This window comes from Bicyclus anynana, chromosome 2 (genome assembly GCF_947172395.1).
Source record: "Bicyclus anynana chromosome 2, ilBicAnyn1.1, whole genome shotgun sequence".
NCBI lineage: Eukaryota > Metazoa > Arthropoda > Insecta > Lepidoptera > Nymphalidae > Bicyclus > Bicyclus anynana.
In genome coordinates this window covers 560,519-581,248 of record NC_069084.1, presented here as the reverse complement: position 1 = coordinate 581,248, position 20,730 = coordinate 560,519, and the positions used below count along the sequence as shown (strand labels likewise).

The 20,730-nt window shown below is 35.6% G+C and overlaps 1 protein-coding gene across 1 annotated transcript in view; it reads right to left on the bottom strand.

Moving 5' to 3' along the window:
* LOC112052001 (uncharacterized) overlaps positions 1–19,927 on the bottom strand; it is an 87,005-nt gene extending 67,078 nt beyond the window's left edge. Inside the window, exon 1 of the mRNA XM_052888052.1 lies at positions 19,582–19,927. The gene's annotated coding sequence lies outside the window, so the exon portion shown is untranslated. The remainder of the gene's footprint in view (positions 1–19,581) is intronic.
* Between the last annotated feature and the right edge of the window lie 803 nt (positions 19,928–20,730).

Sequence of the window (20,730 nt, the reverse complement as noted above, 5' to 3'; positions counted from 1 at the left end):
ATAATTTAAAATTATAAAGGTTAATAGACAATTACCCAATGTAATTGGTTATTATTTCGTCGAAGACAAGACGACATAGAAGAAGATTTAGATCCTGATATTTTACAGCTGGTTGTTGTTGTTGTACAAACCTCATATGGAGAAATTTTACAAAAGATTTAGCTACATGATGGAAAAATATACTAACTAACGGGTTACCTAAGGACGAATGATTGGAACTATTAAAACATTATTTACCAGCTTAAAACTGCATAATTATACGAAAGCTCCGAAATTCGAAATTCGAATAACTGCGAAATTAATAAACCCTGAATTTTAAATCGCCTTTTAAAAAATTCTGAGTGACGCAAATCGATTTCGTTACTTTGTGACTCTCATTATAGAGATTTCATAACAATGAGGTTTGATAAAAATACAAATAAATTATTTGGGTCAAATTTTGTCAGAACATCAAAAATCATCTAAGGCCTTGTTAACATCAGTGTCGGAATTGGAACTTGAGATTCTCGCGCATCCAACTAGTTCAGCTCGTAATCCTGGAGCTTTAAACGCACGGGGGGCACCGCAGGCACCAGCCGCCGAGCCGCGAGGGTACCCTACGGTGTACCATGCTCGACGCCCACCTCCGCTGCCGGCACGAGCGCCCGCGCCGCGTGATTTCTATCGCCGACAAACAACTCTCGAAGCTTGTGCAAGAAAAAATTACCGTCTGCTGACAGACTTCAGTATTTCTGCAAGGAATGGCATGATACGAATGCTAAAATTATTTTGGATTGGAAATCATTAAAGGTTAAGAAATTCCTATAGCACTCTATATCAAACAAAAACATTCAAAAATAGAGTAAAAGATGCTTAATTTTTACTACCACTTGCAAAGAGTGATAAAATATATCTCCGCCTTATATGGAACAACTATCTATTTGAAATCCATTTTTTACTTGCATTACTAAAACCTAAGATCGTTATTTGTCAGTGAATTATCTACACGATTTTTTATGCATCGGAAAGGCGTTTTATAGTTTGACCTTTTAAAATTAGTTTCTAAAACAATGATATTAAAAGTCAAATGTACCCATAAAACGGGACAAGTGAGAGTTGAAATCGCGTAAAACGCGCGGTTCCAAACTATGTTAATTCATTTATTAATTATCACGTTTTTAAAAACTGACTGACTGAAATTGTACCTAATTATATAATTTTCAGGCTCATTTGTTTCGTTAAATATTTATCTACACCTGATTTATTTTTGATTCAGGACTATCTACCAATAATATATCAACTTTACCCGACAGCAAGAAAAAGCGTATATAATTATGTACAAACAACAAAACATTGTATATGTATTTATTTGAGGTTGTAGGAAGTTCATTTATATATAAGGAATATTTCATTTTGGTTTATAGCGATGCATCAGTATCAGGTGCATCCTGCAAAAAAAAAAAAAAAAGTTCACTAGGTACCACTGTCTACAAATAGTGGTCTACAAAACTATGTTCTCACATAAATACTCTTCTTTGTCTTTAAATTTATACGTATTTTTGCATCTTAGCAATTGCGACATTTTATTAAGAATGGATAATATTACGGCAATTACCTATATTAAAAAAAAAAAAAAAAAAAAGTGCGGCATACAGTACTCACATTTAAATAAAATCTTACATGATATAATGGTGCGAAAAACACAACTTACACATATTTGCATCTTATCAATGTAGCCGCAGATTTTGAATTTCATTATTTTTTCAATACAGAGACTTAGTGGAAACTGCTGTCTAAGTTTTTTACCGATTTCCAAAAAGAAAGGAGGTTCTATGTTCGGCTGTATGTATGTTGTTTTGTTAAATTATGGTAACCTTGAATTTAGGTAATTTATCAAATTTAAAATTGGTTTAGCAAACAAAACCACAAATATCAAGAGACGCTTCACGAAAACTAGACCTAAATTCAGAAATTATTGTAGCGTTGATATTTCGATGGGAAAAGTCGTCTTTTTTCTACCTTTCCTCCGATCAGTTTAATATCTAAATGAGACAGACGTTCATTGTTGTTTTGCTATACTGGCCCACTCAACCCTTGTTTACCTGGTATAACCTGGTGGTTTTTGAAGTGATTTGAAGTTATTTTCAGCCTAATAAATATCTGTTAAAATACTTAAAATTGTCTTCCTTTCTATTATTTATACTTATAAAATCATGGTGGCTCTTTTGCAAAGACAAACAATATAATTATTGTGACGCTAATACGACACAATTCATTGAATTTTTTACAAATAAATAAATAAATAAAAATTAAAAATAAAAAACAAAATTGTGCGGCAGGTATATATAGTACGTTAAACAGCTTTCCACTCTGCTAAGTCGGAAATCACTCGCCGTGACACAGTTAAATGATATTTTAAAGGCGTTGTTCGTAAAAAAAAAAAAACATACAATATAATATTTATTTATTATATTAACCTAAAATAGCCTTACAAGAACAACCTAATTCTCGCTTAGCAGTATATTGTAATAATTCTAAAATTTAATCTATTCTAAACTCAATATTATAATAGGTACTTGAAATCCTAACTTAGTCTACAAAATTATTACCCTAATGACCTGATTTCACTAAAGGACTTGTCACAAAAAGCAATAACCCTTCTGGCATAAGCATCAGCGCAATAAAAAAAAAAAAAAAAAAAAAAATACGAATTAGTAAAACCCCGACACCATCGACATCCTATGTTTTATCAACCATTGATTATTTTGAAAAAACATTGATTATTTAAAAAAAAAAAAAAAAACCAAAAGTATGTCCAGGTCTGTGCATTAAAACATACATTGAAAATACTTGGTCCAAGAAGATTTTCTTTTTATTAGTTACCCAAAATCGCATAAAAAGATATACTCCCAGACATTGTCTCATTGGATACAAGATTAGAAAAATTTAGTGTTGGTGTTAATTTATACAAGCGGTCATAGTACGCGACATGCACCAACATTAGCCGGGCACAGAGCAGGTGTTCATTTAGAAATTATTAGAAAAACTAATAATTTCGGTTCGGTTGGTCAAAATCGTCAAATGTTTTTCTTAAATAATAAAGTCAAACTGATAATCGAATCAAACTAATTTTGTTAACATAATTTCAAAAAGTTAAGCATAAAAAAAAAAAAAAAAAAAAAAAAAAAAAAAAAAAAAAAAAAAAAAAAAAAAAACAATAATGTTTTGTTTTGTTTTATAATCCTTCGTTAAACCTTTGAAGTGTTGATTTTTATTCAATTACTTATTTTAATATCAATTAATATTAATATTGTAATTATAGTAGTACCTATTACAATTGTTGTTGATCGCTATGATATTTGCATTTTTTCGATACTCTAAACATCTGCTTAGTAAACCTAATCATCTTCGGGAGAGATGCGAAGTATAATTAAGAATCAAACGAACTTACCTTGTGAAGTTTGATATCTAATTATACGAGCGTCTTGACCGAAGATGATTACACTCCCACCCTGTCCCTTCTTCTAAGCCCTAAAATCTATCGAAAAAATGAAACCTCTGAAAAATGACAGTAATGGTCACCGGTCGGCGTGGGAGCGCGAATGGGGAGGTGTTACCAGTGTTAAATAAAGATTCTTTTTATCGAATAGGAATCTTTAAAAGTGTGATAAGGACAGCATAATCTGCCACATGCTGCTTAGTAAACCTAATCATCTTCGGTCAAGACGCTCGTATAATTAGATATCAAACTTCACAAGGTAAGTTCGTTTGATTCTTAATCAAGCGAGAAGTTTGTGCTAAAAGTGGGTGTGATAACAGCTATGGTGGAGTGTGATGATTAAAACACACCTGTGGAATTTAGCAGGATATTGTCAATAATGTTTCAAGTCTTTTATATTTTATCAAATGCCTGCGATATCGTTTTTTGGTAAGATTATAATACTTGGGGCTGTTTCGCCACCTTCTGGTATGACTAATAGCTTATTGTTATACAATAAGAAACTGACAACTTATTATACGTTTAGATTACTGAACACTTATCAGAAATTGAACAAACCCTTAATATTATGTCTCTCAACATTTTATAAAACATAAAGCAAAAAACAATTATCTTGCTGAATTTATTGTTGGATCTTATTTAGTGGAATCTTTTGGTAGTAAAGTTACTCCTACTTGCATAGTATTCCTCATTACTGAGGGTCTTGACCCCTAACACAAGCTTGCTTCTTAACGATGTCGCGCCATGTGGCTCGGCTTTTCGCGATTTGCAGAGCCTCGTGTATCTTGGTGTCGAGAGTGGCGCGGATTTGGTCTGACCAACGCATCGCATCACTAGTTTTTCTAAGTTATCTCCTTGTCTCCTGGCAATGCGGCCGAAGTAAGATCCTCTGAAGACAGGTGGCGGACGGTCGCTTTGAGATGTTAAGTTGTTTTAGCACCGATACATATGTTCAATGTGCTGTCCACGGAATACGGAGCATTTTTCTCCAGCCCCGCATCTCGAAAGCGTCTATGCGATGCCGATCACTGACTTGATCGTCAAGGTTTCAGCTGCATAAGTAAATATGGAAAAGATCAGTGCATGGACGAAACGCTTCTTTGTGTTTATAGATGTTTCCATCTTTCCACGTTCTATGCACTTGAAACATGGCGATTTCATTCGCATAAGTTTGAAAAAAACCCTTGATGATGAAACAAAACGTATGCACTATGCAATTTATGCATGTATATTTGTTACGATAGAAAATCGCCATGATCGCCTTCAGTAGCTTTAACATGACAGTGTAACAAGCGACCATCCATCTTCACAAATTAGTAGCATTATGCATCAATCACTACAACTACTAAGTCTCTAAGTCCTACATGTTTGCGAGTTAAGTAACTCCTTGACATGCGAGTGTGCCACTTGTCCTCAAAAGGACATTTACCACACATCGCCCGATTGGCATGCGTCGCCAACTTCCACTCGAGGCAGATATACATGTATGCCGGCCATGGGTTTAATTGCATATAATGGAAACCACATATTCTGTGTTCATAAGAATTCATATTAATACTAAATCAATTATTTCAAATAAGCTTCTGCCAGTTAACACTTTTGAAATTATTGGTTTGTTTTTGAATTTTATTTGTTAAGACCACTCATATTATAACCAGTTTCTGAAAAGAAGCAGGTTCTGTGTTTGATTATTTTGTATGTTTTTTCAATGTTTTTTCACGATGCTTCTCACACCATCTTTTTTTCTGACACATGAAGTTAGCGTTATAAGAAGAACGGAAGAGGACAGGAAGGACAAGGAGTTTGGATAGTTGGAGTGTGTCTAAGAAGAGTAGATAAGTTGGCGAATAATAGAAAAAAATTATATTGAGATATTTAGACGACCCCCATGATGATGATGACTAGAACTTTGCTAAGTAGATTTTAGCTTCATTTACCTCGGAAAATAATATAAACCATTTACAGTCTATGGGTATTGCACACCCTATTTCCTTTCTGTCGGCAAATATCAGATACGTACTCGTATATAACTATAATTATTATGATAATGAACACTTTGCATACAAAGCGTGCGTTCAATGGAATACTTTTTGAAAAGTAATCAATCATGCATTATGATAAGTAGGTACATAATTACGGCAGGTAAAGGTAGGTAGGTGGGTATATGCCTGCAATACATTTCGACATTCTTCAATCTGTATTGTCGTTTCTTATTGCCGGATTTAATGACTTCCTTTATGCTGAGTTTGAGTAATTACTTTATAATGTTTTTTTTCGGCAATGCTATTATTAATGGCTTAATACTGTTACATATTATGTTACTCTAGTATGAAATAGTTGAGAATTAATATTATATCTATTTACAATCATTAATCATGCTATTTTCCCACGCGCAATTTCATTGGGGAAACGGGTTAACAAAACCGAATTAAGTAACCTATATATACCTAGTACCTACCTACCTATTGACGGGAGTGTAATGTTGCCAAAAATGCGCGTTGTATATTCGTATTATAATTCGTAATTATTCCTCTTCGTTGCTCACTCTTGACAGAATAGCCCTGGTCGTCACTTTAGGATGGCAAGTTATATGATCCATTGCCATTTCTCCCGTACTGCAGCTTACCTAGCACATTCGTGGGGCGAACCCTTAGACCATAATGGTCTAAAGGCGAACCAGCGGCTTTAATCTGGTCAGTCCAGCGCAACAGTGGCCTGCCACGCTATTACATACACCCGTGTCGTGTATCTATAACGCATAGATCTTATAACGCCTAAGATCCTAGCCTAGCATCTCCCAGTAATTTTCCCTAAATCATGCTACCTACCTAGTTATTTCATGTGAATCCCAGCAAGTAGGTAGGTACTCACCTAAGTGATTTATGTATATATGTGATATAGGTATAACAATAGTATGATTCTACGTATCAATTCACAACCATAAGGTCAGCTTCCCAAAGAACAATTAACAATGCTTCTGGTTGAAACTTTAGAAGTAAACAACAAAAAAGTTTGATCGATTGGTTACTTAACTTATTTTATCTGTAGAGATCTGAATCTATGATTAAGATTAAAAAAAATAATTATAGCTGTAGCAGACAGATCATTTCTGCCACACACCACGAATGTGTGAGTGACTACTTTGCAAATAAAAAACTGACAAACAATTTCAGCCTTGAGTTTGAAAGACAATGGTAAGTCACAAAGAGCGCCTAAGTTCTAGCACGTAAGTCTTAGGATGTTTTTCAACTCTTGTCGCACATAGTCCTAAGGAGGAAATTGAGGGTGCGTCTTTGTTTACACTCACACTTGTGCACAAAAAAAGAACTAAATTAACAAACCCTGCCGAAATATCAATAAAATGGAATTTGATATTTTTGTATAGATATCGCCTTGGCCACTTTAGTTTCACATTAAATTGTTGGAGCCTACAAAACCGGCACTTCTATATCAAAATGTAAAGTTTTTATTGGTAGAGTTGTGCTATAAAATATATTGTACAGTGGAGAGCAGATAAATGGGAACGATTACAAATTGAAGGAGCTCAGCCAAGGATTCAGCTCTACGAAAGATCTCATAACATTTTAATAATATGCAGTATGAACTTGTTATTCTTCGCAACCAACTTCACTTATGGTGTGATAGTTATTATAAACTTACAAATAAATAAATAAGCAAATTCAAAATGTCATAACATAACAATCTTACACCCACTGCATTCTGTCCCGTACACAAGAGATGGCAATAAAGCGATTGTCGTAATTAGATCGATTACAAAATCGTCTCCACACCTCGCGATTGAATTGATCAGAAAAAGTAATATAAATCATTAGGTGAGCGAGCTAATTAAATGTTAACAAATTCGTAACGCCGACGTTTCTGCAACTCGGCCGCGACAAAAAACCGACCATTACAAGTGGATAGACGAGTTTTTTTTCTCCTGTTAAGGCCCGAACACACCGTCCGGGTCACACAGGCATCACTATTCAATAAAACTCAACAGAATTTGTAGATTGGGAAGTGGTAACGCTTAGAAATGCAAAAATCCCAACACAAATTATTGTAAATTGTACAACATGTAAACTTAATGCCCCTTTTAAGATTGTCAATTTAAAACCCTAAATAATTTAAACACTTGGGTAAGTATTTTTCATGCTTCTCTAATTTTGTATTATGCAATTGATGCAACTCAACGGACAACAGCAGATTCCTCGCCATATAAGCACAATAGCACTATTGTTATTTTTCATGCAGGCCCAAAAGATGTTCATGTTTGACCACGATATCTATACTATCTCCTGATGGTAGTGAGTGGATCAGTAGAAGTCTTCTAAGATGAGACAGGCTTGTCTAGAAAATGTCATCATAGACTTCCATGTTTTTAAATAATATGATTGGACATTATCCAATCAAATTCAAATTATTAAAACGATATAATTTATTTCGTTACGTGTATTTTTTTCCTAAACCGGGCCGGACCCCGGAGTGTGACCGGTATGTGTGACAAGCCTTAACAAATGGACAAACGGTAAGACTACATTCTAAGGTTTCGACATTGTCGGCTAAATTAAGAAAAAGTTTTTCAGGAAATATATTTATGTGATTCTTGCGCTCATTGGACAGGACAGGCCTTTGTTGTGTAATGATAAATGTGTACAATTGTAATTATAACTGTATATTAGTCGTTATAAAACAATATATTAAAAATAGGTCTGATAAATAATAATCTAACATGTATTAGGGTACATGGTAGATTATTATTATTTATCAGACCTATTTTTTTATTTATTATATTTACCTGAGAAATTAGTCACTCAACCAAATTTTATCTTGGACATATTACGAGTAAATATATCAAAATTAATCAAAAAATCTGTTCTGCAATGCGGCAAATCGCCAGCAATTTAAAGTAATCAGCACAACGGAGTTATGTCCACAGTCACAGTCACAGCCGAACCGAGCGAACATTCCGACCAAACCTGTTCGCGCATACCTCGCGCATGCCGTTGCGTCAGACATACAGCGGCTAGCGTGTAGCTCTGCCTGTGGGTATACACGGCGATGATAGCCTAATGGGGTGAGACATCGACTTTATTTGCAGCTTCGCAGGATGAAACGAGCGTGAGCGATATACTAAAGCAGCGATAAGCTTTAAGCTCTCAATGCGTTGATAACCCAATTGACTTTATTTGCAGTGTCTTCGATTCGATGATGTGGTCCCCGATTCCCTATGTCACCCGGACGTGGATACCCAGCCAGGGAAGTCAGGTTTTATTTCTCAGACTTGGATTTTTGTTGCAGCGTCGCCGGCGAAAACAAAGTTTCTGACTTATACCGTGAGTGTGGATTCCAACTGATCTCACTCAGCCCACATCAGATCGTCCTTCTAAGTTGAAATCAGAATCTCACAGAAAAGCTCTGATGTTCAACAATATCGAACTTGAACTTCAAGCAACTTGATATCATAATAATTGGTGATGTTTGCGTATATAAAAGGTGCAAAATCCAATTTTTAAGTTCACTGACGTCCATATGGGTCTTAAAGAGATCTAAATCGCTTTCAACTATCTGAGCTGCGCCCAAAGATCTAGGTAGTTGTAGTGAAAAAAAAGGACACAATCAAAATACAGACCGACAACTCAATAAAGGTATTGTAGATGACATAAACCACATCGTAGAATACATTAAGACAACCGTTGGACGTCTCTGTTTCAACCGAGTGAGCGCTACAAAATACTCAAAAAGCTTCGATCATGTTAAATGAACTGGCGTCGATAAAGCCTGTCAAAGTGAATCAGGTATTGAATGTCGCTACTCGAAACCACAGCGATGACAGGTGTCAAATATCATTAATAATGGAAACGTAATTAAGTAGAGTACGGAGTACCTACCTACGAAGATTACTTCTTCAAACCATTGAATAACAATGTACAGGAATATCTATAGTATATATGTAACTCTTCGCTTCATACACGAGTGTTTACTAAAAATTTAATTTGTTGATTTTTCATAGATTCTATCATTAAATAAGTTAGTATAATTTCAGATTGTAAGCCGAACTCGATCAAGTATTAGTAGACTAAAAAGTCATGAGTCTTCCTTTTGACTTGTACCTACTAGGATAAAAATGCGGTTAATGTTTTTTAGCTTCTGACATCCAGAATAGTAATTGCAGAATTTTATTTCAATTTAATTGTAGGTAATCGTTGCATACACAAATTACTGGTCCCGAGATTACGATTACCTAAATACCTCTAAATATAGCAACATCCGCTGAATCGACTAAACGGATGACATTAAAATCAAACGACAAAATAAATGCGACAGTAATTATTGAATTATTATGTTGTCGTAGATGAAACTTTATTTTATGACTCACAAATATCTATAGTTGCTTCAAATGATACAGGTGAAAAGTTTGTCTGTTTGTGTTTGGTTATTGGAATGCGCTACTCGTTTCGTTGAAGCGTTATCTTTAGCGTTTTCTGTTCTGTTTCGCTATTTAGCTTTACTTAGGTAGGTTTAGCCAAATCGCGCAACAAATACCTAGGTTAGCACTCCGCGTTTTAGCAAAAACGTACAAGTACGTGGTCGCACCCATGTACGGGGTGTGACAGAGTTTATTTGAGTTGTTAAATAATTTTATTGAGTCGTATACAACGCCGCAGGAGAGTCACAATGCGTTTGAGGGCGTAGACGCTCTGTCAGAACAGAGACCAACGGCTAGGAGGGTTCTGAAGTCTCTTGTGACATTAATACCTCTGCCTATAGGAAAATTTGAACTGCTGAGGCTTATCAGCAGTGGCCTGTAGAAGGATTTTAACTAGGGTATGCGTATGGGTAGGGTATGTAATACGTACAAATCGTACAAAATAGAAAATTCCTTCCTCTATGAGTCTTTATAGGGTAGGCAGTGCATTTTTGCATTTATGAAGTGCACGCCACTCGGCTTATGTACAGAGAAATTAGTCTTTCCTCGGCTGTGGTTGGAATCTGCGTCCGGGTGACGTAATGAAAAATAAACGAAGGTATAAATGATTCATTTCTGTAGCAAACTTGGTAAAGACGCGTTCCGTGGCTAAGCTTCGCCATTTAGGTAGTAGGTATGTATACCTACTTGTAAAAAAATAATTTCTGCTCGTAGTTTAAGCACTTTTATTGAGGAAGCTGCTGAGTGTATCTCGTTAATATTCCCATCTGGCGCGACCGTGACCGACATTTTGTAGTTTTATGTTTACACATTTTTTTCGCGGAAATTACTAAATACCTATCGGAGAAGGACCGAATGGCCTTCAATTATTTACTTGTTGATATGCTGATGAAATAAGAAACCATAAAGAAACGTCTCGAGCTAGATCTGTTAGAAAAAACAAAATTATCTCTGGTCTTGTTACAATGAGGGGCGAGTTTTTGCAGATGAAATCCGATAACTGTTTGAATGATTACTGTTACTTGCTGCGGAGTTAAAAATATTTTCGCAATTATCGTTTTTTAGAGTTTATTTTTTTATTAATTTTAGTCAACAACAAGGTAGCGCTTGGCTGTGATTTCATCTGCCGTTTAGTGACTATTAAGTTTAGATAAGTTCCTGTAAAAAATATTCACGATTGAAAGCTATTAGACCAGATTAACATTTAGAATTTAGAAATCATAATCCAGTAAATTTTTACGCTTTATTTTATAGCAACAATGTCACTCCCTTGCTACGTTTCATCATCATTATCATCATATCCGCCGATGGACGTCCACTGCAGGACATAGGCCTTCTTTAGGGACTTCCAAACATCACGATACTGAGCCGCCTGCATCCAGCGAATCCCTGCGACTCGCTTGATGTCGTCAGTCCACCTGGTGGGGGATCGACCAACACTGCGCTTACTAGTGCAGGGTCGCCATTCCAGCACTTTGGGATCCCAACGTCCATCGTCCATTTGCCTCGTTTAAGTCATCATTATCAATAACATCTGATATTCGTTCAAGAATGTAACATTATTAACTTCCTAAGGACGCCAATCTGCGTTGCAGCAGCATGATGAGTCTATGCTCCATGAGCTATGAGAAGGAAGGTCTGGTTCTGTAATGGGCGTTTAAAACATGCAGATAATTATACATACATATAAACCAACACAAGCGCGTGCAACCGCGGGGCACAGCTACAGTTCATTAATGATCGACAGCTCACGTGGCTACAAGAGAAATTACCGAACATGTCGCTACAGAATGGCAATGTGACGGTGACAGTGAGCAGTGCTGCACTCACATCACGTACCGGTACGTGAGAGCGCGCAGGTTTCCACACGCACCAGTGCGTGGATATTATACCTTATGCGATACCCCAAGGTAGAGCTGCGCACTTCGGTAATACGAATTATAATTTCCCGTGAGGTTAGGATCCCATATGCACTGGGCTTGCCTTCGTCACTGTACCCGCTAGGTGTCATTTGTAGTCATACAAATACTTAGTTATAGATGAAGAGTCATTAGTAAGGTAAAAAGAAAATCATACATTCGTGGGACTTTTACAGGCGAGGCGAAAATTTTTCGAACTATAAAAATAACACGCTAAATAATTGTGTATACATTATGTGTATACACTACTAAAAATATTCAAGAACATAGAGTAGGTATTCTCATTCTATGGTGTTGAAATAGATAAGGAGTCTTTTCACAAGAAATCTTTATTTTGTTTCTTCTTTTTTCCAATCTTACAAAGTAAGACCGGCTTCTATTAAATATTCCAAAAATTAAAATATGTTGCATATATAAGTTTATTAGTCGATCGTTTTACTTTTTGAATCTGATTATTCAAAACATATCTCTGATTGACCTTACCAGAATGATTACACTCTGACCAAACAATAGCCATGTTGTACAATGGGTTCGCATCGAGTGGGTGCTTCACCATTGTGCAGTGATTTACTGCTGCCTGCGATACTGCCTGACGTCAGATCTCGACTGATTCGCGGTTGTATCGCCGGAGATGAAGATGACTAACTTATTATCCTCCGCTGAAGGCTACATAACAAATTAAAGTTCCAGTAGGCTTAGTTTACAAGCACTTTTGTAACGTTCAGAAGTTAGATTCGACTGAGAAGAACTGTTATGAAACTTGGCAGTTGCTCTTTTAAAGTCACCATCATTTACAAAATACAGAAACAATAACAATACTTCCTCTGTATTAGCAGCTTTACTCTACTAATTTAAAAATTAGATTGTAACTCTGAATGGACATTCACTACACACCATCGGCGAAGAGTTCTTACAAGCCGATTCCCGCCGGGTTACCTTTAAAAATTCAAGTTTATTCATTGTTGTACTGTATCATGTATATGAAAAACCGGAGTTCGTATCACGCTCTATGAATTTCCTTTTCCTTGGAACGGCTTACCTTCATCTAAATTCCATCGTTCGCCACTGCTACACACCCAAACGATTTTTTAAATTATTCCACTAACGAAAATGTATATTACCGATGAGTTATAGCACTCATCGATAATATAGCAATATTTTATTTTAAAGAACAAAATCACCATAATTTGTAAATTAGGCATGAGAAAAACATTCGGTATCATCTAGATAGTGTCGTTACGTAAATATATGTAGGAAAAACACACAAACGGTCTTTTTGTTTGAAAAATAAAATTAAGTTATTATAAATAGAACTAAATATTTTTATTATAAGCAATACTAATATTTAGTTCTATTAATAGCTAATTACCTTTTACTTATTATATAAAAGACACAGGATCCATCCACAAGGTTCAATTTTTGGATCGATTCTATAGCCATTTTATAAATTACTAGCTTATTCATCACTAGCGGACGCCCGCGACTTCGTCCGCGTAAAATTTGTTTTTTTAGAAATCCCTCGGAACCCATGGATTTTTCCGGGATGAAAAGTAGCCTATGTGTTAATCCAGAATAAAATCTATTTCCATTCCAAATCGCTTTAGCAGCCGCAGCGTAAAGGAGGAACAAACATACACACACACACAAACTTTCGTCTTTAAAATATTAGTGTGATAGCGGTCATGCTTTCGCTTTCGCTTTTACTTATGTACACATCTTCCCTACCCCTACCTTACCCTACTCCCTACCTAAACCTACCCAACCCTACTGTGCCCCTACTTTTCCCTTACCCTACCGCTAACCCTAACCCTACCGTACCCCTGCCTTACCTCTACCCTACCCTTACCCTACCCCTACCTTACCCGTACCCTACCCGTACTCTACCCTACCCGTACCATACCCTACTCGTACCCTACCCCTTCCCTACCCTACCTCTACCCTACCCTTCCCTATCGTACCCCTACCTCTACCCTACCCCTACACTACCCCTACCCTACCCTAACCTACTCGTACCCTACACCTTCCCTACCTTACCCCTACCCCTAAAAGGTAGGGGAAGCCTTTAGCAAAATCGGTCCTGCCCTTTGAGCGTGGTGCGATGACCAAAGGACTATTTCCCAAGAAACTAAAGTGGGGTAATCTCTGGATCTACTGGACCGATTTAGAAAATTCTTTTACCAGTAGTAAGCTACGTTATTTGCGAGTGTCATAGGCTATGTTTGATCCCCATATTCCCACGGGAACGGGAACTACGTAATTGAAAGCGCGGGGCGTCATGTAGCGAAATTTCTGTGTCTTTTAGAAATTTTGTATTATCTCCGAAACTATTTAACTAATTAACATACTATAAAGGGCAAATCTTATCTCCATAATATCTTTGTGATTATTAAATAATTTATTTTGATAAGGATTTAAGTTAAGTAGCATAAATAATGACGCAAACCTAAGTATATAAAATTAATAATTTTTAAAACACAAAAGGTACTATATCTGCTAATATATAGAAGATAGATATATGGCGTCGCGGACTTTTTTGTAGAACTTTTAAAGATACATAAAGCCTCCATACATTAATTTCAATTTTACACAATGGTTAAGGCAGCGCATGCGAATAAGTCTGCTTAAGAGGATTTTCGGTCCGACCTGTATGACAAAAACTGTGTTAACTCGGCGAATATATACCATACTAATATAAAATATAGCCTATAGCACTCCCCGATAATGTAGCATTCTACTGATGAAAGAATTTTTGAAATCGGACCAGTAGTTCTGAAGATTACCCCATTTAAAAAATGTGACAAACTTACAAACTTACAAACTTTACCTCTTTATAATATTAGTATAGAAGTATAGATTAGTATAGACTAATAGACGCCTCGCGGTTTCACCAGCGTGGTTCCTGTCCCCGTAGGAATACGGAGATAAAATAGCAATAATTGGGCTATCTAACACTGAAAGAATTTTTCAAATCGGGCCTGTAGTTGCTGAGATTAAGAAACAAACAAACCAACAAACCCACAAACTCTTTAGCTTTAAAATATTAGTATAGATGTATGAAACTGAGACACTAGTTCGTAAGATGATTCAGTTACGTTACTTCTGTTCGTAAGATACTGTACCGGGGCGCGAGGCGTGAGGCGCGGCCAAAAACAGCATTTACATATAAACGCATTGCGTAAGGGAAAGTGGAGAGACGCAGTGCTGCGACAGGAAAAGAGTTTTAATATTTTGACAGGTTTTCACTTGCCTACAATAACATCTACCTTAGATCTACCTAGTTACATTATGTTAACGCTTTCCGGAACGCTATTGCGCAAACAAAAAAAAAAAAAAAACAAAAAAAAATCTTATGAATAACACATACTTAATTTGTTATTTAGTAATTGTTAGGAGAAAACCTCAATATCTCCCCGAACCAAGAAAATGAATATAAAAAGTCATGATCTGCAGCTGAGCAGCAACTGCTGAAGGTATTTATGAGTATGATAAAATAGTAATAGCTAAGTGTCTGTACTCTTAATTGAAAATATTTATATTAAAAATTTTAAGGCAATAAAAGTTATGTGGCTAATTATATTCAACAGCAACAGAATACGAAAATATTTTAGTTGTTTGGGAACCTAACCTAATTTTAATTTAAGCTACATTATCCAGCAACCTGTTAGATTTTAATTCATTAAGATCAAGACTTGTAGGGAATAAAACAAAAAAATCAAATCCAGAAGAAATTTAATATAAATACCAAATTTTCATGCGGTGGATGCCGCGGGCATGCAATTTGTGTTACATAGTAATACGGAAACATACAACCTTAAAGTAGGTGGCACTGATATGAACCGTTAACTCTAACAGGGTAGCTACAATTAATGCAAATTAAGTATGTTATTCGAAGAAATATGGTTACATAATACTCCGAAACTCATTAAATAATTCCATTCGAAAAGATAATTAATGATAAAAAAAGCTTGGGAATGAATGGCGCTATATGGGTACTAACTTAGTTCTAAACAATATTGTAAAGTGACAAAAAAGAAAACCTATTCTTCTCATATATATAAATTAAATATTTTTCTCATAGTTCAATAAAACGTGCTAAAAATCTTAAAACTTTATTGTAAAGTAGCTGGACAAAATTGTGATCGATAGTTATGTAAGTACAAATAGAATTTATAGTTTTATATCACTCAATAATAATGTCTCTTTCTAACAATTAAAAAGTATATACACAATGATAATTGAGTTTCAGGAAATTTAAATTCACTTCGGCTAATGCATTTTCCTTGAATTGCATAGAACTTATCGAATACTAGTTCAAAAGACTTCAACGCACACGAAGCTTCATCTCATTTAGCGTTGTTTACTACTTTGTTTTCGTTATATTTCTACATTTGAATTTTTCCATCATTGACTAATACGTATATCTCGTCATCATCATAATACATCGTCATTATAATCAGCGATTGGATGTCCAGAGCTGGACAAAATCTTGAATGGACTTGCAAACACCACAGTGTCAAGACTCCAGCATCCATGCGTATTTAATTGAAATAAGAAAAAATAATGAGTATAATTAACTTCAATAAATGTTTCTTACCGTGCAACCCGCTCTTGAACCTGGGACCAACAAACGATCATTACTGCGCTATACAATTAATATAATTACGTTTACTTAACTAAGTATGGGTATAAAAGTAAATGGCGCATTAATTACGCGCATCAAACCTGTCGTGGGGCGTACGTAACAGTTGCATAACTGAACCATTGCCCTGCTTCATGCTTGTGGAGCCAACGGCCAACAATGCGTCGGTTCCACTTCGCTGGTCGCCCAGCGGCCCAGCGCTAACCTTCGCAGATATCCCACAGCCTGATGGGTTAGAAATAGAAAGCCAAAACTGGCTCATAGGTGAGGAACAATGTATAACGTGGTATATACTCTGCTATCATAGAGAAAATAGACGTCAGGTGGGTCTTTTTACAGCGAGCATAATATACTATACCTAGTTGTGTGGCGGGCACTTCATGGATAAAAATACGCATTGCGTAAACATTGCAGACTTATTGTATATTACTGTATGATGTATATGTTTTAAGAGCAAATGTTATGTTTCTTGCCGGCACTCCTTAGCAAAACTTGAAATTTACGTTTCAAACGTACTTGTACAGTGCCTACTTGACTTACTACTATCTTTAACAATTCTACAAATTCACATTTTGATTGGTATATTGTCATTAGATGTATCGCTGTATATTGGCCATCGAATTTACTAGTTAACTATAGTGTTTAGACGTCTTTGCAGATCATCTTCGCTTTATGTGGTCCTGATGACGACGATGACTTGTTATTAAATAAAAAAACCGACCAAATGCGTCTCACGCCACGCGCAGTGTAGGGTTCCGTAGATTAAGTTGGACTAAACTAGACTTGACCACGGAAACCTAAAAAGTGATAGGAATTCAACAGGTAACAGGTCTATTTCCAGATAAACGATGCGCAGTTACCTGTACGCAGTAGAATGTAAATGTATCTTCGCGATGCAATCCATACATTAGAACATCGCATTAGATCATGCCTCGCTGATGGAACGCAGCCTGTCGGTATGTAGCTCTTGATTACATACGTGATGTTGTGCGTCTATACTGTGCTTAGTAAGTACTTTAGTCTTTAACATGTAAGTAAGTATGTAGTACCTACTGTGTGTTTTACGGTGTTGTGTAGTTAAGTAATAAGATAGTTTAAATAACACATCTAACGCGGATGAAACTCGTGGGAATATTTGTCGCAATATGCTCTAAGTTCTTTTGAAATGCGCGCTGATAAAAAAGTTCAGATTAGGAGAAGTCTCAAACTTTCAAGTTATCGAATCGAATTGTAGTTATAATATATCATTGATGTATAATATGATTGACCTATATGTAGAACTGTAGATCTACCTATAATGACGTTTTAAATTTTGGGCAAATAGTGTATCTGCATCTTTGATCTCTTATAATAAAAGGACTCTTGAAAATTTCACTTAAAACTGGCCAATTTGGCTTTGACAGTTTTAGAATTATTGGTAAAGAAAATTATACCTAAAGGCCTTATATTGAATAAAGACTCATATTCAGAGCAAATTCAACCTTAAGGATTGAGTTTAAGGTTGAATTTGCAAATGCGACTACTTGAATTGAGTGCCAAGAAGTTACGTTTGGCACTCATTAATTGGGGACGTTTTTTGGTCGCTGATTGTGCATCCACTTTATAATAGGAGATCGATGATCTGCATAGATTAAAGCCAAATTGTAGAAAGCATAAATCTAAATGTCGTAAAACTCCGTCGTTAGCTGCATCCGATTTCGTAATAGAGAGATCTTAACATGTAATTTGGCCTATATGGTTATGTAAAACCGAAATTTTATAATTTTTAGTGGTTTTTGAGGAGAAGGTAGGCAGGTGTTTGATAAGCGTCGACCTACACAATCTAATGTTACACACGCTTAGGTATAGATCTGGACTCTGGTCATAATATACCGTATAGTAGTATAATAAGAGAGTAGAAATCGAGTGTACTGGGAACAAAATTAACAAAACGTTAAGGCGATTCGAAATGAGCAGATTCTTTTCTGTCTGTCCGTCAATGCGCGCTATTCTCTAGTTCTACTGGACGGATTTTCACGTGGTTTCATTCTTTATAGGTACTTAAATATTGTGTCAGACAGAGAAAAAACCACACTGTCGAGTTCTCTACAAAAGTCGCTAGAGAATAATGCAACAGTTCCTCACTTAAGCACTTTCATTACAGCTTTTGTTTACTCTACCATCAAAATAATAACTCAAAGGTGTCTGACGTAGGCAGGGATAAAAGTTTGTATGAAACTTTGTCAATTTTAAACCGAGCATGACACTTTGCATGGATAAAGCTACTCCGACGTAGGCATCCTCCAAACTATCATCATAGTAGCTCCAATCTTTAATTTCAGTTCAGATTTTATCCTCATAAGGGATGACGTCTTCATGATGAAGATCAAAATAAGGGATGATGGAGGATGTAAATGTAAATGTAAATTAGTTTGAACCTATCGGCACCTAATGGAACGAACAAATTAAGACAAAAAAATAGTAATAGAAATGGCGAAGGGGTTGATAGTGTATTTCGATTTTCACGCGGACGAAGTCGTGGGCGTTCGCTAGTCTACAATATAATTATATCTTTAAGTATCTAGTAGGCATGTTTAAACCAAGAGCAATGAATCTTTTATTACACTAGGTACACAGACTGGAAATTTCTAGGAAGAAAGAAAAGCTTAGATTACCTTAGTATTTCACAATTGAGACTTGAATCAAGAACCTCGTGATCTAAAGCCACCACTAAATCTAAAGTTTAACCACTGGACCACCGAGGCAGCGAGCCAAAGAGTAAACAAAGATAGTTATAAAGTAATATTTCTATACCTACCTACCTATACTTAGATAGGTACATACAAGGTAGGTAAGTTAATGTCTTCGAACGCTTGTGGGTAGAAATACAAGGTTACTATCACTACCTACACAATAGTGCATAATATTACATTAAAAACAATTCATGATTTAGTAAGTACGTACCTACCTAAATTACTTACATATTCATCGGAACTATCAAACGATAGGTAGGTACTTACCAAAATGTTATATAATTTTCAATAAAGTCTTTAAAAAGTTCATTTCCATAAATAAACAATTACACTTTCTAGCTATAAGCATAAGACATTAGAAACACAATAAAGCAAGAACTCACCTTTCTAACTGGAATCCAATGGAATTGATGATCGCAGTCGTCGGCAATAAAACGAAGATTCCGGAGACAATCTATGAATAACTTATTAAAACAATCCGCTTGCTAAGTATGGGAAACCAGAAGCCTGCCTTAGAATTCCATTCACAAAAATTCTCAAAATAATACCTTATCGAAAAAGTTTTGCGCACTTATAATTAACTATTTTTTATATGTTTTTTATCTATGTAAACCGTGTTAGTTTATTTTAAAACGCGGGAAAATCCACTAAAATCCGTATTTACACTCACAGCGCAAGCGCGACACAACGTCGTCTTTTCTTAGCGAGTAACCGACTGTCTTCAGTTGTTGACGACGTTACATTCTCCTCAGATACGATTATAACGACGCCAAATTATAAAGTTATTTCTACATTCGACTTCATGCTTTGTCAATTATCACCCTAACTTGGTTGAGTTACTTATATAAAGTTTATAAATTCCAAAGAGATTTATGCCAGGTACAGAATACACGCGTAAATCGCTTCTAAGTTGCTTACGATGTATTACGAAAGAAATTTAAGTTCACTACACATAAAGCATGTTTTTGATAAGCAATATGTGCCAATAGTTTATCTAGGTATAGTTTTTACTTGAAGCTTTCAATCGTTTATATACCTACTTAAAGTTTATTTTGTATATATTTACCTAAAGTCAAGTAGGTAGGTGGGTACTTACTGTAGCGTTTAAGTTGATCACCTTTAAAAGAAATTCATACGGCCTCGGATGGCACTGCCTTGCCGTAGGCAAACTAGTACGAGTAGGTACATAAGTCACTTGTGCTTATGTATGTACTTGTACATATATATATTCTGTGCCTAGGTATAGTCGGGTGCAAGGTATACAATATAGATTGTATTGTATCACATAAAATATACCAAAACAAGTCACGAAGATCTCATTTAGTAGTTATTTTTCTATAATTACCTTTAAGTAATAATATTATTATCAAATTAATACCAATCACAGAGAAGCCAAACTACAAAATTATTAGGTCCATGCTTATACCATAATAGCACTATATCTACTGTGATAATAGTCAAGGGTCCAAGATATAGTTTATCAAAATAATTATTGCATGTCTACTGAAAGAAAATTCAACTGTATGTCTGTC